The sequence below is a fragment of the Peromyscus maniculatus genome, chromosome 19 (assembly GCF_049852395.1).
Source record: "Peromyscus maniculatus bairdii isolate BWxNUB_F1_BW_parent chromosome 19, HU_Pman_BW_mat_3.1, whole genome shotgun sequence".
NCBI classification, from domain to species: domain Eukaryota; kingdom Metazoa; phylum Chordata; class Mammalia; order Rodentia; family Cricetidae; genus Peromyscus; species Peromyscus maniculatus.
In genome coordinates, this window is record NC_134870.1 from 36,675,144 (window position 1) to 36,702,659 (window position 27,516).

The 27,516-nt window shown below is 41.7% G+C and overlaps 1 protein-coding gene and 1 long non-coding RNA gene across 3 annotated transcripts in view; one reads left to right on the forward strand and one right to left on the reverse strand.

Moving 5' to 3' along the window:
* The window catches only part of Kcnn2 (potassium calcium-activated channel subfamily N member 2), a 389,972-nt gene that overhangs the window by 24,237 nt on the left and 338,219 nt on the right, over positions 1 to 27,516 (forward strand). The gene's annotated exons all lie outside the window — the stretch shown is intronic.
* LOC121824155 (uncharacterized) lies at positions 3,070 to 12,988 on the reverse strand. The gene is made up of 4 exons (XR_013046081.1): positions 12,753 to 12,988; positions 10,608 to 10,818; positions 5,096 to 5,169; positions 3,070 to 3,523 (listed from the first exon to the last, which is right to left on the reverse strand). It is a non-coding gene; the product is annotated as an uncharacterized LOC121824155 (long non-coding RNA).

Genomic DNA, 27,516 nt, shown 5'->3' on the forward strand with positions numbered 1-27,516 from the left:
AAATTTAGTTTTATAAATGAAAAAAAATTCTCTTTACCAAATATTCTAACAAATTAAATTTTCTACAGTAGTTATATTTCATCTCAGTGAAATAGGTCAGTAACCCACAAAAGACACCTATTTAATACATTTCTAATATAAAAGATTTCATCCATTTTAATTAACCATGTTGGGCAGAAACTCAACTCTGAGCTTATAAAACATAGGATAAATATGTATTTGCCAGAAAATTTAAGGGCTCTACGTGGTCTGCAAGCTTTCATACCCTTTTTATTAGGTCAGTTTGACTCTATCTGTTCTCCAGACCTCATACTCAATTTTAAAGTGGTCCATGTGATGCTTGATACAGCCTCCATGATGGGTGGCCCTGATTAACAGCCCAGGCTTCTCTCTTCTGCTGGCATACACTTGTACCAGTGGGCCCACTTTGCCAGGCAGGTTGGTATGATAGCTGATAGGATTGGCTTCCTGTTAGTATAATTGCTATGATAACTATGGTAGTAATAGTTTCAGAACCCAGTTCAATGTGCATTGAAGAACTTATCATTCATAGTCCCACAGACCTAAATGACACTGCATATAGAGCCCTTGCTTTGCCCTTCTCCTCATATGTGTATGTGTGTGTGTGCGCATACACACACACACACACACACACACACACACACACACACACACATATATTCATATGTGTACACACACAAATAAATAATAAATAAATGTGGTAAAATATAAATAAAATCAGAGATAAGCATGTAGTTCAGTTGCTATGGTGCTTGTCTGGCGTACATGAAGCCCTGGGTTCAATACTGAGCACTACATAAACCATATGGTGGTACACACCTGTAATCCTAGCCCTTGATAGGTGGAGGGAGGTATATCAGGAGCTTGAGGCCATCATTGGCTACATATAAAATCTGAAGCCAGCTTCAGCTATATAAAACCATGTGAATATTTTAAATACATAAAATAATTGCATAAATGCTTTTCTGTCAAATTTAGAGCTTTCTTGGCTACATTTTTTTTTTCAAAAATAATTCTTAGTAAAGCATTTTTGCCATTATTTTATGAGGCTATAAGGAAGCAATATTAATATTAATCTGATTAACCAAAGTTGGTAAAATCTCCACAGCTTTAAGCAAGCGTGTGTGTTGATTGCCCTTACTATGATTAGCTTTACCACAGCACCTCTCTCATCACGTTATTTAAAATTTCATCAGTAGAGAAATCTCATGAAATTTAAAGGATCTGCAATGTGTTCATCAAGGAAAGAGATAGGGAAGTAGCTAAAATAAAAACTTCCACAAGAAGACTGGTACTATAAATTGCTACTAAAAAACAACAGAATCAGTAGGGTCTTACCATGATGTTCTGTCAGGCATCCAAGAGCAATGTCAGTAGCTTGCATTGTTTGAGGGCTCCTCTGGGACACCCAACGGACAAGTACAAGGAAGGTGTCCTGCATTGGACACTGGGCTTTTCATTTGGCAATCTCTGGCTTCTGGAAGGAGTATTGTCCCCTTGTAGAATAAGTCCTCTTACACTCCTTCCATGTATTCACACACACACACACACACACACACACACACACACACACACACACACGAAAGATTATGAAATAGTAGCTTTCCATATAGCTTTTTATATATACTTAGTATTAATTTTCTGTTTCACCTCTGCTTCCTCGCCTTCCTGTTCCCCTCCCTGCTTAAACCCCACCCCAATTATTTCCCTTTCTGATTTCATATCACCCGTGTTCCACTATTCTGCTTTAAAACTTTCTCCCTGGCCTCTAATGGTGCCCTTTCTGCCTTCTACAGGTAGGGCTTGGAGAAATGAAGTGCTAAGTGACCTGGAAGTTTCTTCCCTGCTGGTTAGCTTTCATAATACTGGTAGATGCCATGTAGGTTGATGTAGAAGATGAGGCATCAGCATTCTTAACCATCTATGAATGCTGTGAGCTACAGTGATGACTAGCCTGGCAAGATATGACCATGGTTCAATATTGATGAAGACTATGGGAGTGACCACTACTTTCTGATCAGATTTAAGGCTAATTCCATCAGAGGAAGCATGCCTGGGAGTTCATATTGGGGAGTTCATAGTCCTTAATGGTCAATCTGCTTTTATTATTTTGCTAAATGGACATAGTATCAAACTGCCTTCCAGATACTAATCTCCATGTCCATAGATTAGTGCAGCTTCCAGTCCTCATTAGGTAAGGTTCTTTATGCAGTGGGTGATAGTTAATACGGAGAAACACAACTGGCCAAAGTGCAGAGAACAAATGACTGTGGAATGCTTAACTATAATTGAGACATCTGTACTATACAATCTACGCCCAAGCCTCAGGGAATGTCACAAAGAGGATCAGAAAGATTGCAAGAGCCAGAGGTAGGGGATGACTTAGATAAAATGGTCTCTTCTGGTCATCATGCGATCATTGTACTCACAAAATCTCAGCAGCTATAGTTATTGGACAAGATTAAGCAGGTCAACATTCCAGCATGAGGTGAAGAGCTAATGACAGTTGGTGGCTGCTAGGTGAGGGAAAGACGGTGTTTTGGAAGGGAAGAGACCCTGTTAGGTTGGCCATTCTCCGATGGCTTGCCCCACACTCACGTCCCTATGGACAGTGCAAATTAGATTCAGAGGTTTATGAAAACAAGAAGGCATAAAGTTGGGAGGGACTTGGGGGTGGTCAAAGAATAAATTAAAATTGCTTATAATTAACAACAAAATAGCATTTCTTACCTTTTGCCATTGAAACAGTAAGCAGGATGCCAGGAAAAGCCCTGGGAAGGATGGGTAGGTTACTGCCCAAAGCAGACCTTGCTGCATTCAGATGTGTTGAGGAGCAGCCTGGGTGAATTTTGGAAGGATAGTTTTAGGGACTCTGCCACTGGCTGTGTTTTCCACTCTCTCACACTGCCCTGCCCCTGTTGATGGGGTGTGCTTCCTTTGAAGAATGAGCTAACTGACAGGATTGCTCTGTGTACGAGAAAATGAACAGAAGTTGTTCAGATGTCCAGAGAAGCGAACACTCTCAGAAAAGCCTGAGGACACTCAACATTAAAAGTAACATGGTGACAATTTAATGATGGAAAGAAGAAAGCTGGTCCCTTTTAAGTCTTCTCAGAAGGAGACATTCTCTGAAAATCAAATGAGATCCAATGGAGTTTGTTCAAAAATGCAAAATTGCATTAACTTTGAAAACAAATTGAAATTCTTCAACTGTATTTCTTACAAAAGTTACTGGTGTGCAAACTGCTAAGTCAAAAAATGGCAAAAGGCAGGTCCCTCCTCCCTTGTCTTCTTACTTCCAGTCCCTGTGATGTCTCAGGCCTGTGGGTAACTTGGCCTAGGGACCAGAGGATGTATAAAAATGTGTGTTCAATGACTGATAGCTTAAAGGATCGGAGTCAGGTGCAGTGAACATGCTGTAGTCCCAGGTCCTCAGGCAGTGAAGTAGGAGCATCACTTGGGTCCACATGGGCAATATAACATGACCCTGTCTGAAAGAAACCTAAAAGAAAAACATAGAGATTACAGATGGAAGAAATGTGTGTATTCCCCAAATCTGTAAGTCCCTACAAATCTCATCATTATGTTAATAACTTTATCTCATAGCAAATGAAATAGATTTCAAAGATTTTAGATAAGCAAAAACAACAATAAAAATCTCAAAATTCTGATAAATTAAGAAAAACATTTTGTTAGTTTTTGATAGTTTCTTACAATGTGTTTTGATCATCTAATAATGCCAATGGCTCTTTGGCTAGGACTGGGACTTTGTCCTCAATTCCATTCTCCATACTAGAGTTTGAGCTGGTTTGAACTGGCATGGATATTGTGCATTTTCTCACAACCCTAGTGACTTTATATGTGCAGCTGCCCTGCTGTGTGTCCAGAAGACATTTTCCTTACAGTCATCCACCGCCTCTGGCTTTTACACTCTTTCTGCCCTGTCTTCTGCAATGACCCCTGAGACCTGGGGAAGGAGGGGGGTGCAGTGTATATGCTCATTAGGGCTGAGCATTCTGTAATCTCTTGTTCTCTGTACCTTAGCTAGCTTTGGGTCTCTTTGTTAATGACCATCTATTGCAAATAGAAGTTTCCCTGATGAGGGCTGAGAGATGCCTTAATCTGTGGGTATAATGAGGAGTCATTAGGGGTTAGTTTAATACTATGTGCATTTAGTAGACTAATAGCAGTAGGTTCTCCCAGAGGGCCTATGATCTGTCTCCCCATAGGGTTTTGGCTCAATAATGGTAACAGGTATGGAGCTCACCCTGTAGAGCAGGACTTAAATCCAATCAGAAAGTGGTTGGTTACTCCCATGATGTTGCCATTATTGCACCGGTGGGTATGTTTTTCCAGGCCAGTCATTATTGTAGCTCTCAGCGTTCAAAACCAGGAAAGACTGATGATTCCTTTTCCTTCTTTGGGATCCGGCCTAGCACTGTTCTAGCCAGTAGAGTTGAAGCTTATAGGTCCACACCATTTTAATTTCATCCTGCTCTATAATTCAATTATGAAATGTCTACAGCAGTAAGATCTTACTATTAAGTTCTGAAGTATGACAAATAGCACTGACAATAGTATATAAAGTTTGTGGGTCTGTGGGACCTCACTAGCCAACAGCTCCAAAAGAAAGAAGCCATCCTAGCACTAGTGTTTTTATTTATGAGCCTGTGGGTGTCTAGTAGAAGCATTGTTGTCCAATTAAAGAATAACTCCATTTTAATTTTTTTATGTATATGTGTGTGGTATATATGTATTTCTTGATCTGAAAACTCATATGTATATATTAGTATATTAGTAAATATGCTGCCTATATCAGTAAAATACTCATGGCATTTTTCAACTTTTTTACAGATTTTATATTTACTTTTATGTTAGATCACAGCATAATAAATTTCCATACAGGATTTTCATGCATATTTTATTTTGGCAGATTCTCCCCTCTTCCTTCTTTCTACATCTTCCCGTCCCTTTCTCTATTATGTTCTTTGAGCTCCAGTTTTCTCCTTTTCTATTTGGTCCTTTTCTCCTCCCACTCCCCCCTTAAATCCTCCCTTTCCCATCATGAAGTTACCTTTCTAGTTTCCTGGCTTTTGCACGCGTTTACTCCCACCTGGATACTCATATGCAGGAATTAGAGGCTAAGATCTACATATGAGAGAGAAAATACAAGGTTTGAGTTTCCTGAGCCTGGATTAATTTGTCCAATATAACATTTTCTAGTCCATCAATTTCCTTAAAAATTTCATAATTTGCCGGGCGGTGGTGGCGCACGCCTTTAATCCCAGCACTCGGGAGGCAGAGCCAGGCGGATCTCTGTGAGTTCGAGGCCAGCCTGGGCTACCAAGTGAGTCCCAGGAAAGGCGCAAAGCTACACAGAGAAACGCTGTCTCGAAAAACCAAAAAAAAAAAAAAAAAAAAAAAAATTCATAATTTCATTTCTCTTTATAGCTGAATAAAATTCCATTCTGTACACGTATCACGCTTCCGTTATCCATTCTTCTATTGATGGAGAACGAGGCTGGCTTCATTGCCCAGCTCTTGTGAAGACAATCAGTGATAAACAGAGATGTGCAAGCAGAAATATGACCATTCTGGCTGGTTTTTATTGAGCATGAATCTCTTAAAGCTGTCTTTGCTCAAAGATGTCATCGCTCAGGAATTTCTTACAGCTGTGAGTGGCTACCCCGAGGCAGAAGTAACAACACAATGGGATGGAAAATTAATTTTAGCAGGGAAAGAATATTCTAAAAGACACAGAAGCAAACCATCTTTGACAAATTTAAGCTTCTCTATCTGTGTATAACTTTGCCTGTTGCCCTAGAGGTTGAATGAGGCTCATAATTTGTTCAAAAATTTCTAATTCCTCTTTATCTGCAAACTCAAATTTTATTGCACAATAACATTTTACTATAAATATGGTTTTCAAAGTACATCAATAATTTTATATTAATATATTTATATAGTAATAAGCCATTTTCTTGGCAAATTGAACCTGGGAATAAATATAAGGTCATACTGCTGGGAACCAATCTGAATTTTTTTTTGTGTGTGACAGATTGTACAATTTGTGTCATTAACCTAAATGGCCATTTCTCATATGAAATATACTCTGCAGATGGAGCTACCACTTAGACAGTTTGGTATAATTTGGAGACCAAGGCATCCTCTTTTCCAGGCATGAGGCTGTCAGTAATCAGAAGTAGTGCATGGCACAGAGGCAGAATCAGTGCCAGAGCATCTGCCTGAGCTCAGATGCTGTTTGAGCATTTTGCTGGACCCCAGAGCCCCTCCCACAGGTGGAGCAATGGCTCAGTGTAACAGAAATACAGCTGGGTGCAGGCAGCCAAAGTTACTACATGGAATCTTACGTTGTGGGGCCATCAAGTGTCATTTACTGTATGCGGCACTCATGACACTGGGGTGTTCGTGCGGCAGGACCTGAAGATGAAGGACACCTTCCTGGATCCTGAGCTGTTCTAGCTCTTCTCTCTGCTTTTGGATATTTCCTTCAGGTGATATATGGACTCCCTCCTTCCCTTCTGCCTATTGGAATGATCATTGTAACTGTTTTTCATTCACAATGCTCAGGAATTGGAGGGAAAGGAGGACACCCCGCCTCCCCAGACTCCCAGAAGCCTAATGCAGATAGTGTTTTGCATAAGAGTCCATGTTTATGTAAAGCCAGGGCAGGAGGGAGTCATTCTGAGGCGGAAGGGAAGGTGTGTGGGAAGGGCTCCAACAACAAGGATGCCTGGCCAAGGCACAGGTCACATGGTAGTGAAGGTGTGGTCCTTTTCTGAAGGTCTGGCCATTGTGTGCAGTTGAAACAGACGTCAGGGGATTCTTCCTCTAGTCAGATGAATTGATTTGTCTTAAATATAGTATTAAAATGCTCTGGACTTTTACTCTTGGAGCATATTACAGAATCCATGTTATTGATTTAATGAATCTATGTTATTGATTTATAAAAACAGCATTTGAAGATGACCAGTTCAGTCACAGTGTAGACCTGAGGAGAAGACCCTGAGTATGCTCAGGAAAATCAGTACAGTCTAGTTAGAACATTTCAATTTCAAGCTTCTGATGGGTATTAAAAATGATTAAAGGGGATTTCAAAAGTAATTAAAATACCCTGAGGGTGCCACTCTAAATTAGGGAGCCAACATTGAGAATCACATTGGTGCTTTAAGGTACATTAGAACACAGAGTACATGTGACTCCAGAGTGATGCTCTAGATAGTAAATCGAGAACAGGGCTTGCTTATTCCTGTCCGGTTGACACAGTATCCAGTGGTGCTCTGCTTTGGGGGTCCATTTCCTCTCTGTGTTCAATAATTTGTGAAGCCAGTGCTTGTTTGGTGCCTGGCCTATGTTGTCATAGAGTGAGGTGCCTGGAATCCTAGAAGATTGGGTTGCATTGAGGGCTGCTGCTGCTATGGTTGAACCCCAATGAAGACACACGATGGGTAGAGGATGGAAAATGTGATAGACATTCCCTGAAACTGGATAAAAGGATAGATTTCTTTCCATAGGATCAAAGGTAGTTTGCAGGCTTCTCAAGTTTCTTACAAGAGATACCCAGAAGAGTGCCTGAAGACAGAGAGTTCGGACAGTGTGGTGTATGTATACATCTTAACGTGGCTAGAGCAAATATGGGTAGAGGAAAGGATTATTGGCAGAAAGTGAGACAGGAAATGAAGAACTAGGCCATATTTCTGGGGCATTGTGATTTCCAATCCAGAATCTGGACATCCTGAGCAGATAGGGGTATCTGCTAGAATTAATAGAAGAAAAAATATGCCGTCTAAAAAAATAAGGCTTTTTACTTTGTGAGCTGCCATAAGAAATTCAGTTGGAAGTTCTTCTTGTGGGGTTGAGGCCTGGCTCTTATAAATAAAGTATGCCCACTCTCTCCAGAATGCCCAGCATCAGACAAACACAAAACATCAAACAACAACAGCACCAACACCATCCTCCTCAAGCAGCCAGTGCAAAAATGTTTGCAGAGACAACCACTCCTCAATCAACTCCCTGAGGAAAGTCAAGGTGAAAGTTTCTACTGACTTATTTCCAATATGTCCATTGGGGAAAAAGACATTTAAGATTTTTAGCATTCTAATTCAGAAAATCTAGTAGAAATTTAAATATGTTCTAATAAAAACGTTGAGTCCGCCGGGCAGTGGTGGCGCACGCCTTTAATCCCAGCACTCGGGAGGCAGAGCCAGGTGGATCTCTGTGAGTTTGAGGCCAGCCTGGACTACCAAGTGAGTCCCAGGAAAGGCACAAAGCTACACAGAGAAACCCTGTCTCGAAAAACCAAAAAAAAAAAAAACGTTGAGTCCAAAATTAGTTCAAAAATAAACGGGCTAGCTACCTGGAGCCATGTTGGTATCTGAGGACTGAGCAGCCACAGGACCCACGAGGATCTGAGTGGCTTTGAGCTGCAACCTGGGACCATGGTGATATCTGGGCCGAGGCTGCTGTTGAGGACCATGTCTGGGTCCATGGTCCTGCCATAGCCAGGGTCTATGTTGATGTCTTTGGCCCATGTTGCCACCATAGGCCACACAGATGCCCAGGGTCTAGGCTGCATTCTTGTGACCATGTTGGTGTCCAAGAACTGTGCCGCCTCTGAGGCTGAGCCGATTTGAGTGTCCGGCGCTGTCATCTGGGGCCATATATCATCTGGGCCAGGGTTCCTACAGAGGGCCATGTCTGGGTCCATGGTCCTACTATAGCCATGGTCTGTGTTGATGTCCATGGTTCCTGTTACCATCGAGGGTCTTATGGATGACCGGGATCAGGTCAGTCACCTGAGACAATGTCAGTGTCTGAGGACTATGCAGCTGCTGGTGATATACTGATTTGAGGGGGCCTGTGCTGCCACCTGGGGCCATGAAGGTGTCCCAGGCTGGGCCTCTGCCTAGGGCCATGTCTGGATCCATGGCCCTGCAGTGGCCGGGCATCTGGGGAGATGTTCATGGTTCCTGTTAACAACAGAAGACTCTGCAGATGCCTAGGGTCTGGCAGCCACCTCAGTCCGAGTTCTCCTCCTCCTCCTCCTCCTCCTCCTCCTCCTCCTCCTCCTCCTCCTCCTCCTCCTCCTCCTTCTTCTTTTGTTTGTTATGCTTGGTCTTTGGTTTTTCTTTAAAAAATTTTTTTATTAAGAGATTTTTCTGTTCATTTTACATATCAACTACAGATTCCCCTGTCCTCCCTCCTCCCACCCCCAGCCTTTCTCCCCAACCCACCCCCCATTCCCAACTCCTCCAAGGCAAGTTGGAGAAATCTCACAGTAGAGACTTAACAGCATACCTGAAAGCTTTAGAACAAGAAGAAGCAAAGTCCCCCAGGAGGAATAGACGCCAGGAAATAATGAAATTGAAAGCTGAAATCAATAAAATAGAAACAAAGAGAACAATACAAAGAATCGATGAAACAAAGAGTTGGTTCTTTGAGAAAATCAGCAAGATAGACAAGCCCTTATCCAGACTAACCAAAAGGCAGAGAGAGAGCATCCAAATTAACAAAATCAGAAATGAAAAGGGAGATATAACAGCTGACAATGAGGAAATCCAGAGAATCATTAGGTCATACTTCCAAAACCTCTACTCCACAAAACTGGAAAATCTAAAAGAAATGGACATTTTTCTGGATAGGTACCACATACCTAAGTTAAATCAAGACCAGATAAACTATTTAAATAGACCAGTAACCCCTAAGGAAATAGAAACAGTCATTAAAAGTCTCCCCCCCCCCAAAAAAAAAAAGCCCAGATGGTTTCAACGCAGAATTCTACCAGATTGTCAAAGAAGAGTTACTACCAATACTCTTTAAATTGTTCCACACAAGATCTTTTAAATTTTCTTTTGTTTTGGCAGAGAGATTGCAAGGGCAGAGGGAGGCTGCAAGGGGATCCGAATGCCTGCTGTGAGATCCACAAAGAATGAAAGTTAAAAGAATTGAAAGTACAGGCTAGATGTGACTCTCATTCAGCATTGTTAATCATGATAAAATATGAATGGATTCAGCTGGTGAGCTATCAAACACGGTGAGGACCAAGGTGAAGCATTTCTTGTTGCGGTAGCGGAGCAGAGTAAAAACCGCATGGCCTTGAAGGTGCCACGGGCACAGGCCCAAATGCCTGCTTTCCTAACTGACTGAATTTTAGCCATTTCTTTATTCTCTGACCCCCAGCTGTCAAATTTATTAGATATAAACAGTAATGGGAAATATCCAGATCACCCAGGAAAAGTGTTTCTTTCTAAATGCACTTGGAATCCTTAGGCTCTATGAAGATCTTAATTTCTGACACAGAGCAGGCCCTCGGCAAATATTTGGTTGAGAGATTCTTAAATATTATCTACTGAATCAGTTCCTAAATATTTCTTTCCATAGCTATCAGCTCTATGACGGGAAGTAATAAATAAAACGAAGTAAAGAGAAGAAAGAGAATATCAATGAATAACTGGAAATTCATCTGAACTTTGATTACCCATGTCCATTTTCTGTCATCTGTGGCACATCCCTGAACTTCTGGCTGGCATCATCTTCCTCTCTTGAGTTTCACACTTAGAATGTACCTGTGTTGTGAACAGAAGAGGAATTGTAATGGAATCCCCTTTCCTGCCATTGGTGGAGAGTAGGAGGAGGTGATGTCTCAGCTACTGGAACCATCTCTCCTGCAGTACAAGGGAGGAAATAATCTACATGCTTGTCTTTTCTCCAGCTGGTATCTCAAGCGAGTGTCAGGATCCAAGTAAAAGCACTCTACCAAATTTGTGGAATAAAAACCTGAAAACACGAGAGCCAACGTTAACACACAAAGAGAGCCCCATTCAAGGCTATGCACTTAACTATCAGGACAATACTGCATATTCATGTTCTGATTCATGTTGTTGATGTAGCCATAACTATATAAAATGAGTCAGGTACTCATGTGAGGTGTCATATGTTTGATAGAATTTACCAATGAGCCTTTGTAGCTTGTGGAATATCTGGGGAGACAGTTAAATTTCATTTTTATTTTCTTTAAAGGTATAGTACTCTATTTGGAATAGCCATTTCTTTGCAAAACTTTTGAGTATTTCAGTATCTTTTCACATTTTATATCTTTTGAGAAATTTATTAGCATGTGTTATTTGTATTATTGACACCTCAGTTGAAAAAGATTTGACAAAATCCAGAATCTTTTCATAAGAAAAATATTAAAAACAGTGGAAATTCAGGGCCAGGGATATATCTCAGTGATTGAACACTTACCTACCATGCACAAGGCCCCAGGTTCAAACTTTGGTACTACCAAAACAAGATACAGGTGAAATGAGGGAGAAAATGGGAAAACGGAGAGGGGGGTGTTTAATTAAGGAGAGAAGAGGGGGAACAATATAGAAGGAGAGGGAGGGAAGAATTAAAAACACTGATTGTGCTTGAAAATGGCATAAGGAATCATTTTATATATACCTAAAATTACATAACACACACACACACACACACACACACACACACACACACACACACCATTGAGTAATAATACTTCTCCCAAGAGCCATAGACTATTTAGTAAAAACCCAAGTACCATGCATGTGCAATATCCTTCTGAGTTTTTAGTCAGAGGAGTCCATGAGATTCCTCAAACAGTATAGACTATTGCTATTGCTTGCCTCCAAGAAGATTAAAGTGAGCCCTTATTGTTGAAGACAACATACAGTTCGGACATATTCAAGAGCTTTGAGTTGTGACTGACCAGAGAGCTCCCCTGAAGACTAGCTTTCATAGTATTGAAAGATGATATCCAGGGTGCTAAGGGGGGAAATAATTAATAGCCATATCCAGTTATATACTTCCCATAAGTCATAGCAATGACCAGAATGACAAGCTATTCTTAAAGGTGGAATAGTGGCATGCATATCTTGGTAGTAACAGCAGCTGTCTAATTGGCCTCTCTCTGGGCCTGCTTAGCAGGAGGGAATCATGCTGTGGACTTCAAACCTAGTCAACTACGGATAGCTAGTGAGCCCATGGGCCTTAGAGTAAGAGCTACCTATTCTACTTTCCTAAACCTGTATAGTCAAGAAAGTGTTCTAAATACCTTTCTTGATGCTCACAACTCTCTTCCCTCACCAAAGAATTTTCTTTTTGCAGCAGCAGGAGACTATTTGTTGAAATGCTGAGAACAGCTGGCTGAAGGGTGTCCAGCCCCAATGGATACACCTCCAACACAACTCCTGCCCCCAAAACTCAGGGAGTATCTCTTGGAAAAGAAGGTGGGAAGAGTGTAAGAGCTAGAGGACCAAGAAGTCTGCTGTGAGGTTGTTGCCTTCTAGCTGTGTATGAGAGGGAAGCTACACCCATAAAATCTCAACAACATGACTGTCTAAACAAGACCAGAACAATTACAGCAACAGTTGACTCCTCACTGTGGATGAAGGGATGAAGAGCTGTCAGGCAATTGACAACTACAAGAGAGGGAGAATTAGCCTTCCCTGGGTATGAGTTCCCCTACTGGTTATCCAATACCACGTGGTCCACCTTAGGAACACACTTCCAGACTCAGCTGGTTGTATTTATTTGTTCATTTTCTGCTTATTGTTGTGTGTGTAATAACAACGATTGAAGGAAAGGAGGCAGTGGGTTTGGGAGGAGGAGTCAGACATGGGATGGGTAGGAAGGAGGAGAGGGAGGGGGAAAAGGATGTAATTGTATTTTCATTAAATAAAGACACTCACCTGCACATCATACTCAGTGGCACAAACTGAAAGCATTTCCTCTCAGGAAAAGGCTCGAAGTTCACTTTTGCCACTTTACAGTTCTAGCCAGAATAGTCAAGAAAAAGAAATAAATGAACCTCAGTTGGGAAGAAAGAAGAGAAAAAACTTTTTTTTCCCCACAAAAGAGATCATCTTGTACAGAGAAAACCTACAAGATTCAACATACAAAGCCTATTAGGACTAATAAGTCCACAGAGTAGCAGGACCTAGTCAACACACACAGAAAAATCAGTTGTGCTACCAGACACCAAGGATAAACATTCTAAACAGACCACTAAAAGCAGCCAGGATTACAGGGGCATCCAAAGCATGCAGAGGAGTTAGTAGGTGGTGAGGTTACAGGTCACAATGACAGAAGTCTGAAGTAGAAACTCATATAGTATTCATGTGTAAGACGACTTGCTAAACGGTCTTATTAATAAAAGACCCAGAGCCAGATATTGGGTTGAAAACCTAAAGATCAGAGGAATAGGACAAACCACAGCCAACCTCACCTTACCAACTCTCAGCCTCCAAAGAGACCGACTTCCTGTATCCCCGTGCCCATATGCCTTTCTGTTCTGCCATCTCACTTCCTCTCTCTGCCTAGCTACATCACTTCCTATCTGTCTGTACAGACCTCCAGACCTCTATGGTTAGTGCTGGGATTAAAGGCATGTGTCACCACGCCTGGCTCTGTTTCCAGTTTGGCCTTGAACTCACAGAGATCCAGATGGCTCTCTGCCTCCTGAATGCGAGAATTAAAGATGTGTGCTACCACTGCCAGACCTCTATATTTACTATAGTGGCTGGCTTTTTCCTCTGATCCTCAGATAAGCTGGTTTATTGTGGTTCACAAAGAAAATATCACTACATTCATGGGTTAGAGTCAATATTAATCAAAATATCAATCTCATGCACAGAAATTGCAGGTTTGGTATGATACCTATCAAAATACCAATCACCTGTTTTGCAGAAATAGAAAAAAAAACACATTTTAATGGAATGGGTGGTCAGAAATAAACCCTCCTACACAGGGTTAAGTTATTTTTGAAAAGGCTGCTGAGACTACACAATGAGGAAGTGAGATTTTTTTTCAACAATTGGTGCTGGGACAATTGGATACCTATATACAAAATAATGAACTTTGGACCCTTGTCTAGTACATTTGCCTCAGCTGGCTCAAATAACTAAATGAGACCTTAAAACATTGAATTATTAGAAGGAGACAGGGCAAAACATAATCATACCTCTCTCCCTATTTCAGACCTCTGGAACCATTTACCCTTCTCCATTTTGAAAGCTAGAATCAATACTCAGGCTTTGCAGGTTTTGTTCTTTTACTTAGCAAAATGATTGTAAAAAAATCCTCTCTGTATTTTCATGGCTTGACAACACATCCCTTTTGATTGCTGAATTGTCTGTATCTACCACAGTAGAGCTCTCTATTTGCTTTTGAAGAGTATCTTGGTCTCTGGCTTGTTTGGGGAAATAGGAGGAACACTACTCTGAACACACAGGGAAAAGCCTTTGTGAGCAGACAGCTTCAAATTAGTTGGGCAAGCTCCTGGGAGTATGAGTGCTGGTCATACCGTAAGATGATGTTTAGCTTTGGGGAAACCTGCCAAGTTGGGTCTGGTGGTGCAGGCCTCTAATCCCAGCCTCCAGGGAGCCTGAAGCAGGAGGGTCTTAGGTTCAGGGCCTGCTTGGCTTATAGAGTGATTTCAAGGCATCCTGGGCATCTTGGTGAAAACCTATTTCTAAATAAAAGGTAGAAAAGAAAAGAGGGTGTGGTGGAATATAATTCAGTAGTGGAGTGGGGACCCAGCATTCACTAAAGTTCAGTTACCAGCATTTTAGAAACAAAGCAACATGGACCGAACTCTCTCCCAACGTAGGTACGTCATTTCGTAGTCATACCAACAGTGGCTTGAGTTTTTCACTTTAGCCTTTAGGTATGTGGTGACAGCTCATTGTTTTAATGGTTTGTACATTGTGTGTGTGTGTGTGTGTGTGTGTGTGTGTGTGTGTGTGTGTGTGTGTGCACAAACCAGGAGTTCATGAAAAAGTCACAGGACAGTTTTGGCAAGTTGGTCCTCTCCTTCCACTGAGAGCCAGCCAGGGATTGAATTGTGGAGACTAGGCTTAGAAGGCAAGTATTTTACCTTCCGAGCAGTCTGGCCCTCGTTCTTACATTAGTATTCAATTCCCGAATGATGTGTGCTATTTTATAGATTTGCGTGCCATCTGTATGTCTTCTTAGATGAGGTTTCACATCTTTTCCCCATGAAAAATGTTTTTTTCAAACATTTGAATTTTGAGTTGTTTGTGTATTTTGGACATAAGACCTTTGCCATATGAGTGTTTTGCAAATATAATATTTCCTCTCAGCATGTGTCTTACTGTTTAATTCTCTTAACATTACCATTTATAGAAAAAGCAATTTCAATTTAATGATTGGATTCTTTCTAATCTTATCTGCTAAAGAGAATGTTCCCCTTGTTTATTTGAAAAGTTATCAAACCTAAAATTGTGTAGATTTTCTGCTGTTTTACAAATTTGATATCTCTTTTCTACATTTAGGCATAGTATGCTCCATTCATTTTTATGAAAGATAACATGTGTCTTTGATTTTGCATGTGGATGTCCTGTTGTTCGGAGGCTTTTGTTGGTAAGATACCTTTGCTCTTTTGTCTGCCGTAGGTTGACTCTTATCATTTTATCTAAATTTATTTTTACTTGTGTTTTTAATACTGTTTGATTTATTCTTTGTATTACTTAGCTATTTTTTCTTCCTACCTGTGAGAGTTGTCTGGTCCTCTCATCTGTACACTGTGTACACTTTTTCGTATGCCCTGCCCTGATGTCATGGCATCCCCGAATTAAACTGCCCTTCCACTTTCCTGCCCTACAGCCTCTTTGCCTTTTTACAAGTGTAGGTTTATTATACATCTTCAGACTGGTTGAGTTGATCCCGCACTCTAAGACTTGACCGGATGTTATTATTTCTCCTAATCGGGGTTTTCAGATGTGCGGAAGTGTGGTTGTGGCTTATTCATTAGACTCTGCCTGGACTTTATGATTTCTCAATCCAAATTTATTTCTGACTTTGTTTATTCAGCCCTCACTTGGGGCAAATAGCTTGGTGTCAGTCATTTCTGGGGTCTCTTGCTAGCTGTAGCCTTGGTATGGGCCCGATACTTTGGGGAGCACTGTGTTTCTGCTCACCAGATCTTGTTTTTTGTTTACATTCCCACCCACAAAATAGTATCTTTCACATTTTAACTAAGGACTTATGCTCTCTGCCCGCAACATTTGCAGTTTGATGTACCATAATAAAATGGACCCAGACCTTTTTCCAACATCACAATTTTATGGGTAGATTTGTCCTTACCTTAAATCATAACATTCTCAGAATAATATGCTTGCCTTTCATTATTAGTCTGAGAACTTCCATCATTTCACCTGGGGGAAGCAGTCAATAGGTGCTATTCAGCATTTGGAATTGCCAGACGTTTTATTCTTGTACTCTGAGACCACCATGAAATAAAATCAAGGTGACTTGAGCACAGGAGTGTGATATCATGACTATCGGTCTGATAACAAAGACAACTAGCCACTAAATGATCATGGAGCATGGAGACCACGGATACACTGAGACTGAGGGAAAATGAATGCCCTCCAGGGGATGGAGAAGGGTGGCCCAATTCCATCCTGTTCTCAACAGCATGCAATTTCAATTTCACTGACTTTATGCACTTTATAAATTGTTTCTTTTGGAATTTTTCACCTGATATTTTTGGATTATGGTTGGTCCTGGGTAACAGAAATTAAAGTGAAGCCACTGTTAGGACAGGTAGTACCATAATAAGGTTTATAAGTTTTGAATTTTGCTGATTTTTTTTTCTTTTAAAAACAGTTGTATTCCCAGGATAAATCCTGGTCCCATTGCCAAGGGACCCACAAACAGATCGACCCACACAACTGTCACCCTCATTCAGAGGGCTTAGTGCAGTCCCATGCAGGCTCCCCAGCTGTCAGTCCAGAGTTCACGAGCTGACTTTGTGGTTTTTCCCATCATGATCTTGATCCACCCCACACCACCCTTGCTCCTATAATCCCTCCTCCCTCTCTTCTGAACTCCAGGTGCTTGGCCAAGTGCTTGACTGTGAGTCTCTGCATCTGCTTCCAACAGTCATTGGATGTAGGTTCTATGATGACAATTAGGGTAGTCACCAATCTGAGTACAAGGAAAGGCTAGTTCAAGCACCCTCTCTACCATTACTATGAGTCTTAGCTGGGGACATCCTTGTGGGTTCCTGGGGATTTCCCTAGCACCAGATTTCTCCCTAACCCCATAATGGCTCACTCTGTCAAGATATATCTTTCATTGCTCTCCTTCTCTGTCCCTCCCCTAACTCACCCATCTCAAACCCTCATGTTTCCACCCACCCAATCCTCTCCCTTCTACTCCCCACTCCCAGTTTACCCAGGAGGTCTAAACCCTATCCCCTTCCTGGAGCAATCTACACATGCCCCTCTTAGAGTCCATCTCTTTACTTAGCTTCTTTGGAGTTTTGGATTGTAGCCTGTTTATCCTTTACTTTGTGTCTAATATTCATTTATGACATGTTTGTCTTTCTGGGTCTGGGCTACCTCACTCAAGATGATGAACTATGTTTTTAGAGCCCATGCCTTGTGGTGTTATGCCTTACTCAGCCTTTATGCTGCGGGGAGGGGCTTGGTCTTGCTCCAGCTTGGTATACCAGCCTGTGTTGAATACCCAAGGGAGCTTCACCCTCTGTGAGGAGTGGCTGGAAGTGGGCTGGTGGGAGTGGGGAGAGAAGTGGGAGAAGGGGAGGGAGGGGGAACACTGGTTGGTATGTAAAATGAAAAATTTTTAAATAAATAAATTAAAATAAACAATTGTGTTATTGTTTATCAACTACCAGTGTATGAGTTGAAACTTTGCAGACTCATTTTGAAGCTTCGGGTGGGTTTAGAGTAGTGTTCATGTGGGCTTCCAGTCCTGTTTGAGGTCTATTCCTAAAATGTCCATCCCGGGTTCAGTGTGGAAACTGTATTTCAGTTTCCTGGTATTTGACTCTGTCAGCCTAGAGGACACTCCAGGAGCTGTTCAGCTTACAGAGTCTAGGTTTTCTGTACTCCAAAATTGCGCTTTAGTAAGCCCTGTTGTGATCATATTTGACCTTGTTCAGTAGTTGTGATGGAAACTCAGGAGGACCCGTATGTAGGTGTGTAGAACTCTTCTCCGAATTCCGAACTGCCAATTCTGGAAGTGGGTGCTTATGAAATTCTACTGTTTGCTTTGTTTAGAGAAATTACTTCTTCTCTTTGTATATTTTCCCTTTTGAAATTGTGTCAGAAAATTTCTTCAGTCAGGAAACCAAGGCAATAGTATTTCTGGTTTTTATTTTAAATCTTTGTTTATTGGGATACATTGTAGATTAAACCACAGTCCTGGGCAGTGGGGAGAAGATGAAGATTGAAATGAACTTCTATAACTTTCTGACCTCCATATTAATGTACTTTAAGTACAAATTAGTGATCTGAATATATTTGTTTAAAATTCTTCTCTTTATATATTTATTCATTTAAAGGATTATTTACAGTTTTTTCTTCATAAGGCTGGGAGTTAAGTGAATATTATCTTTTGGGTTGTGTCTCAAGAAAAAGTTCCGACAAAATCTCCAAGGAGAGTTTTACAGTGATCAAAAATTATAAAGATAAAGTAAAGAAAATCATGATATTTGTATTCTGTTAAGGTATCTTTTTTGGCATACTTAAAATGACATAAACAAGCCAAAATATCCAAGAAATGTATTAGCGTGTTTATAACCTAGAAGTGCTTTTGTTCCTCTGTAGTGAACAGACATGAATAATTATCTCAAATTGGAGGACTGGATAAAATCTTCTTAGGTTTATAGGATTTATAAGAAATACTTCATCCGTAATCATTACTGCATATTTGTGTCTCCCTTTATTGAATTTTTTCTGTGGAGAAGTCTGGAAATTATCATATTGTTTTTCAACCTTTCCTTTGAAGGAACTGTTTTCTTAGTCAAACCTGAACAAGTATTGTGACATTTTAGACCTGATATCTCAAAGTAGATTGAAAACTTGAAGCCTTTGCCATAGTCAAGTGTGGGAGAAATTAAACACACACACACACACACACACACACACACGCACGCACGCACGCACGCACGCACGCACACACGCACGCACACGTACATGCACACACACACATTCACACACACACATTCGCACACACACATGACTTATTTCATGATATACTTTCTCTTTATATTATACTAAATATTTGTTTCAATTTTATTTGAGTATGTGTACATATGGGTTTGGGGTATGTGCCTGTGAGTACAGGTACCTGGAGGCCAGAGGCATCAGATTTCCTGGAACCCAAGTCATAGGCTATTGTGAGCTACTTGATGTGGGTGCTGGGAACTGAACTTAGGTTTTCTGGGAGAGCTCTTAACTGCCGAGGAATCTCTCTTGCCCCATCTTTATGTTTTTTTTTCTTTAAATATATTCATATGATATGTACATGAAGCAAGGGGCATTTCTATGACTTTCTGGCTTGCTAAACATTTGCCTTTTATTATGGGAATCCTTATGTCACTACCACGAGGGAGATACTGTTCAGGCCTATGGTTTTCTCTGCTCAGTCCATTTTTCTGCTTTCATCTGGACACCAGTATCCCCCCCCCCCCAATAGGTTAGCTTTCGAGGAGTCTCTGCCCTAATCACATGGTCACAGGAGGGCCAATCCTCATTGTAGCCTGCTGCTGCCTCTGCCCATTGTCCTCTGATGGTCAGTTGAAATAACAGCCCTCACCTTGTGTCCCAGTGGTTCGTGGAGAAATTCCATGATTCTATATTAGTCTCTTCTAGAGCTCTGGAGCACTTTCCTAAAGTTAACGTTGAGAAAAGATTCCTTTGCCTTTCAAGTCTTAATACTCGATAGGTATAAATTTGGAACTACTTAGAATAGCCAAGTTGTTTACAGTAGGTGAGAATGAGGTTAATATAGTGAACTGAATATGGATTAAATAGAAACAAGATTTCCCTCCAGGGATCAAAGCCCTGGATCCAGCCATATTTGAACCATGTCTGGCGAGCTAACAAATTCCTCTTCCCTTAAACTAATTTAAGATGTCTTCTTGTCTCTTGCAACCTAAATGATGTCCCACATTACAGATATTTCCACTGTATTTTGCAAGTAAGAACCTGAGGTTCTGCAGGGTCAAGTAAGCAATTTCAACCGGTAGGCGAGGCTAAAGCCTGTTCTTGTTTTAGCTAAATAATCTGCTTGCCAGTTGCCCTGCCACTTAGAAAAAAATACGTGTCTCTCTGGCTCTCTGTTTACTTTGGTTGTATTTTGTCTTGAATTGTGGTGTGTGATCTTGTTATTTTTCTCTGAAGAGAGTTTTCTGATTTGACTATGTAGCATCCTTTCCCTGCACCCTGGCAAATGTATAGCTGTGTGGGTCCACTGCTCTTCTGTAAGCCTTTGCCTGGACTTCCTCCTTAAGCCGGATTTCCATGCTGTAGGACTTTGATTTATAACAAACTGTGTATAGAAACATGCCTGCCAGACTTGAGTCATTTGGAATATCATTCTGAACTTAATTGGGATGAACCCAAGCTGACCATTTTATCTTACATGATTACAAAATTACCTATGAAGGTGGGCAGAAGGAAGTAGCCTTCCCATTTTAAAAATATGTTCTGGCTGGCATCTAGGCCCCTGGATTTCCCTGATATCCTGTGAGACCAAATGCACAGAAATTGTTTAGAATTGAGGGGCGGGGGGAATTACTTCCAGACTTTGTGAGCTGTGAGAAAAGACAAAGAACAACTAATGTGATTCCTCAAAGGTTAAGTATAATAGCGCCTTCCAATTTGGTTGGGCTGGAGAACGAGCTGCTCTGTAAGTGAATTTTGAAGAAACACCTCAAGCCACACAAGCTGTTTATAAAAATCCATTTTGACAGTTATGAGATTGAAATCTAAGATCTACTGCCCATTTCCTCACTTTGCTCTGTGAATCAGAGCCCTCATAATATAATCCATTTTCTTAGAGACCGAGGGACATCTATATTGATTGCTTCTAGATGACCATGCAGTAGGGAACAGTCTATCGTTTCTAGTACCATCCAACGTTATAAAAATACTGATCTTTCTGTACCTTTAAATTGCCTTTTCTCCGTCCAGTGCTCCTCCTTATGGCTGCTGGCGTGTTCTTTCCTTTTGCTTTAGAGCGTCCATATTACTTTACACCTGCTATTTGTGAAGCCTTCCCCAGCCCTCTCTGGGGCATGGAGTACAGAACATAGGGCGAATTCTTTTCTCTAACTGCTTAGATACATCTTCCCATTTTATCTCCTGTGTATCAGGTGGGCTTAGACCCAAAACCTCAGTGGATCTCAGGAAGAAAGAGGAAGTGGACAATGCCAGATCCGTGATCAGTAATAATAGCTGTCATTTTGCTGACCATTTGTGAGGTTCCAGGCACTGTGCCGACCTCATTAAGCCTCACTGCCAGGATTATGTGACGATCTGCCAAGAGTTGTGCTAACTGCTTTACACACAGTATGTCATTTAACACTCAAGTGTCTTGATAAGTGTCAAAGAAGAAGGTAACTTGGATTTTAAACAGGGGCTCAGTACTTTGAATCCTGAGGCAGATTTGGCCGCTGAGTTGAATTTCAAATTCTATCACAGAGGTCCTGTTTAATAAGATGACAGGCCAGATCTCTGAGCCAATGGCAGAGTGGATTTAGTTCTGAATATACAGGAAGCTGTGCTCTTAGTCACTTTCATGTCAACTTAATTTCTTCTCTGTGTTTTGCCTTCTTTCCCTGTTTGGTTTAGCAGGCTTGATCTTCCTACCTCTCTAGCTCTTGTTTGCTAGGATAGGGTTCTACCCCCACACATTCCACTTCCCTATAGAGATATCATATGTTCCTACCAGTTCCCACCTACATTTTAAATTACACACACACACACATACACACACACACACACACACACACACACACACACACACACACACACACAGCTGTTGTATCCTTTGAATGCTGCATGGAGTTGTCCAGTTGTTCAGAACACTTAAATGCATATTTACATACTGCCTTCCCTCTAGCAAGTACTTCCACACTGTATTTGAGTCTTTATCACATATCTGGCCTATAGAACAAGCACATATGTGTTTGTAGACCCTTTACCATAACTTGAACTGTCCCGTAGGATCCACAGTCTCCAGTGGTGAGATTATTATGGAGTAGTGGTACAAAGCCAGAATCAGCAGTCCAACAGGGTGGGTTTCAAGGTATCAATCTGTAAGTTCTTTGGTTCCACAAACTTGATCATGAAGCTTAATCATCACCACGATGGCCTTTTTCCAAACTTGTAATCTTAAATTAGACCAGATGCTCAGCACACATTTTAAAGACAGCAACTTATTTTTTTTCCCATGGGATACCATTATTTGGAGGTTAAAAGGTAAAGCAGAAAATTATAAACCAACTTAGATCAAGGCACACTGGATCCTGGCTTAATTTTCTAACATCTGGAAATTACATATATGTATGGACTTCTAGCATTTTCTATACAGTGAAAAGCTTAACCAATTGGCATAGTAATGAGCTATTCCTCATTCCATGGAGGCACCATCTTTCACCCACATCTGCTAGCATTATTTAGAATCTAGGTTAATGGCAACCCTCATTTATTAGTTATACTTGACAGGCATTATTTTAGAAGCAAGCCTTTAAGAAAGACTTGACTTCTAGATGATATGAAAATTAACTCAAGGTCCAAGATCAGTTTTCACAAGATAAGAAGTAGATCCATTGCTTTGGTTGGCTCAGATAAACCATCTGCTTGCAAGTGAGTTCAGGGGGATTACAGCAACGTGTGTGCTGCTGTGTCTATTAATTTAGTAGTCACATCCAGAGACTGGCTCTGTCCTCTTGTTGGTGATCTGCTACTGTCACTGGTGCATGCCTCGAATCTGTGCCAAAGTGGAACTGGAAGACCTGAACTGCTCGCAGCTCTTATCCACTTTCTGTTGTCCACATTGCTGAGTGCTTCCCTCCACACCTTCATGACCATCCTGCCAGTGTTGACAATGGTCACCAACAGTTAAATTTGAACATACCTGATGATGCTCTGTCATACATTGTCAGATATTCAGCCAAGATTTATTTCCTTGTGTCCAACTAAACAAGCATATCTATCCCAATAGTATGAAAAATTGTTTTCCTTTCTCCTTTATTTTTATTCCTTCTATTAAACATAAATTCTTTTCTCATACAATACAATCTGAATATAATTTCCCTTCTATCTATCCCTCCTAGTTCCTTCTCATCTGGATCCACTCTCTTTCTGTCTCTCATTAGAAAAGAACAGTTTTCTAAGAGATAAGACAAAACAAAAGCCATCATATCCAAGTTGGACAAGACAAGGCAACAGAAAAATAAGAGATCCTAGAGAAGGCACAAGAATCAGAGACCCACTCATTCACATATTCAGGGCTTCCATAGAAGTACTAAACTGAAAGCTATAATATAGTATAGCTGTAGCAAACCTGGTGCAGACCCATGTTGGCCCTGTGGTTGCTGCTTCCGTCTCTGTGAGCTCACATGACCTTTGCTCAGTTGTTTTAGGGGACCTTGGTCTTCTGGGTTCCTCCATCCTCTCCTCCTCCCTCATTCCTCTTGCCTCCTCTTCTTTGGGGATCCCTGAACTCTGAGGGGAGGGGTATGATGGAGGCATCTCATTTAGAGCTCTGCGTTCCAAGGTCTCTTTCTCTCTGTATAACGTCTGCCTGTGGTTCTCTTCTGTATTTGTTCCAATCAGATGATGGCTGAATAAAGCACCGATCTGAATACAGCATGGCAGAATATCATTAGGAGTTCTTTTATAATGTTACTTTACTGTTTTTAGACTAGCAGTTATTTTATTTATCTTGGTCTCTGGGCTATCTAGTCTCTGGTTTTTAGTCACCCAAGTAGTGTCAGGTATGGGTTCTATCTCATGGAGTGGGCTTTAAGTCAATTCAGACATTGCTTGGTTACTCTCATAAGGCTTTGGCCTATCATATTTTGCAGGCAGGAAAGATTGTAGATCAAAAGTTTTGTGACTGGGGGTGTTGACCTTTCTCTTTTGGTGGCCACAGAGTACCTTTCCAAGTCAAAGATACTAGAATATGGGGCTGAAGGTTCTATGTAAGCACCGGCTCAACCTCTCCATTTTCAGTTAGTTGTGTGGGTGTTATCTTCAGCAATGGGCCTTGCTGTCAATTTGTAGAGTGCAACCTGTTCTCTTGGTAATAGCTTGGGTTTTTTGGGAATTTCCACAGGACGTTTGGACAGCAACTCAATTGAATGAAACCCAGTTCTGGAACTGGAAGCTTTGATTAGTGACAAGAGACAGCTAGTTGGGGTTCTGTCTCCCTCATTATTTGGAAACTTCATTAGGATCACCTTCATTTATTATAAGAAGTTTTCACTCCACTAGGTTTCCACACAGTCTTCAAATGTCCTTCAGTTTTAGCTGTCTCTTCCCTTAATCTCTTCTTCAATCCTATCTCCCCTCCCATTCCCACCTGATCCTCCTATTCTCAGCTCCCCTACCCCTGACTCCAGTATACTCATAAAATGTATTCTATTTACCCCTTCCAGAGAGATCCAGGTGTTCCCCCTAGACCCTTCCTCTATGCCAAACCTCCTTGGGTCTACTGGTTGCAGCTTGATTATCATTTATTTAATGGTTAATATCCACATATAAGTAAATACATACCATATTTATCTTTCAGTGTCTGGGTTACCTCACTCAGGATGATTTTTTTTTCTAGTTCTATCATTTGCCTACAAATTTCCTTGCACAAGGTTTCCATACAGGGGCCATGCTAATCTTCTCTGTATCATTCCATGTGCTGCTGAAGTGAGCACATGCCTGCAAATTTCATGATGTCATTTTTTTTAAAGTGCTGAGTAATACTCCATTGTATAAATGTACCATATTTTTTTTTATCTGTTCTTCTGTTGAGGAACATCTAGGTTGTTTCCAATTTTTGGGTATTATGAATAAAGCCTCAATGAACATGTTTTGGCAAATGTCTCTGTGGAAAACATTTTTACGAACTCCATATCCAATAGAGGTCTAATATCCAAAATATATAAAGAACTCAAGAGACTTGATATCAGAAATCCAAATAACCCAAATGTGGTAGTTTGAATAACAATGACCCTATAGGCTCATAGATTTGAATGCTTGATCATTAGAGAGTGAATTACTTGAGAGGGATTAGGAGGTGTGACCTCGTTGGAATAAGTGTGGCCTTGTTGGAGGAAGTGTGTCACTGGGGTGGGCTTTGAAGTTTCAAAAGCCCAAGCCAGTCCTAGTGTCTCTCTCTTCCTGCTCCCTGTGGATCTAGATCTAGTACTCTCAACTACCTCTGTAGTACCATGTCTGCCTGTGTCCTGCCATGCTCCTCGCCATGATGATAATGGACTAAACCTCTGAAAACTGTAAGCAAGCCCCAGTTAAACACTTTCTTTTGTAAGAGTTGCCACGTTCATGGTGTCTCTTCACAGCAATAGAACATGGACTAAGACATCAATTAAAAATGGGATAAAGCGTGGCCCTATAGCAGCCATGCTGTGGGGTGTCTTTCTGTATGCTCTAAATGTATGTGTTGCTCCCATTGGCTAATAAATAAAGCAGATTTGACCAATAGCAAGGCAGCTTAGAGGCAGGTAGGAAATCCAAGCAGCGATACAGAGAGAAGAAGGGCAGAGTTGGGAAGACGCCAGCCTGCCATCTAAGGAGCAACATGTCACGGTGTCACGGGACACAGGTAAAGCCACGGAACACATGGTGATACATAGATTAATAGACATGGGTTGGGTTGAGTTATAAGATCTAGCTAGCAAGAAGCTTAAGCCATAAGCCATACAGTTTGTAATTAATAGTAAGCCTCTGAATGATTATTTTATAAGTGGCTGTGGGACCATGGGTGGGAGAGATTCGTCCAGACTGCAGGGTTAGGGGGGACAGAAGAAACTTCTGGCTACACAGCCAGGGTCCTGATTGACATAAGTGGCTCCTGTTGCCACCCAGTGCCATGTGGATGCCCAGGGTCAGGTCAGTCACCTGAGTCCAGGTTGGTGTCCGAGGGCCAGGATGTATCCAGATCTGAGTGGTCTGCACTGCTATTCAATGCCATGGTGACATCCAGGCCAGAGCTGCAGCTGAGGGCCATGCCAGGGTCCATGGCTCTACTGCAGCCAGGGTCTGTGCTGATGTCTGATGCACCTGATATCATCAAAGGACATGCAGACACCCGAGATTGAGGGCCGTGTTGGTGTCTCAGGGCCACACTGCTGGTGGGGCAGTAGTAACATCCAGACCAAGTCACTGTAGAGAACCATGTCCAGGTTCATGGTTTTACCGTGGCTGGCGCCTGGGTTGAAGTCTGGGTCCTGCATTGCTACCAAAGGTCACATAGAGGCCCAAGGTTAGGGCTCTAACCATTCCCACCTGAGGGGCTAGTCCCTCTACCCAGAGCCAGGAGGTCAACCGGGCCCAAGCTGCTGCCAAGTGCCATGTCTGGGTCCGTGGTCCAGCTACAGCTGGAGTCTGTTTGGATGTCTGTGGCCTGTGTCACCTCAGCAGGCCTTAGGAACCATGTGAGATGACATCAGAGGGCCATGCTAAACTGACTATATATAACCTTTGCCAGCCCTGAGAAAGCTGGCATTGCCTCCCACTGAACACTGCAGCAAGATAGCTGGCCCCTGCATGCTGGAGAGACAGATAGCCCCTACCCCTCACCACAGGCCAGGATGAACCAACCCTGTGGTTATGCATGTAGGGGAGCTGACTCCACCCCCTCGCCTGAGGTGAGTAGCCCCAGGGGGCCTGACTGACCAGTTTGGCTAACATCCAGGCCCACAGCTGGGCCTTGAGTTGACCCACCTTACCCCATGTAGGACCTGCTGGAGCTGATGAAGGTACTGGTCCTGTGGAATGATACCCACAAGATCTCCAAGACTCATGGCAGGCACAGGAGATCCCAGAGTAGTTCTGGTGAGGCTCCGGTGATGATGGTGTACCAGAAACCAGAGGTCTTGAACCAGACCAGTGACTCATTACAGTAAACACTTGCCAGTAAAATGGATGGGACAAAGAGATATGCTATATGGCAGACTGATGCCTCTACTTTCCACCAGGACGATTGAAGAAGTATTGGAGAAGCAGAGATTTTTCTGTTGAAGTGGTGTTGGTTTGATTTTGATTTTGCTTTTGTTCACTTGCTTGCATACTTTAATTTGTTTCCTTATGTGGGGGAGGGGCATGGCAGGGATGAGGGGAGGATATGGGGGGGGACCTGGAGATGGACAGAATTGGGGTGCATGATGTGAAACTCCCAGAGTCAATAAAGAAGTTTAAAAAATGAGGTACAGATCTACACAGAGAGTTCTCTATATTCAAATGTCTTAGAAACACTTAAATTTTCAACATCCTTAGCCATCAGAGAAATGCAAATCAAAACTACTTTGAGATTCCATCTTATACCTGTAAGAACGACTAAGATCAATAATACAAGATGTTGGAGAGGACATGGAACAAGAGAACACTCCTCCATCACTAGTGGGGGTGAAAAATTATTTTCATCTATAATAAATGGTAA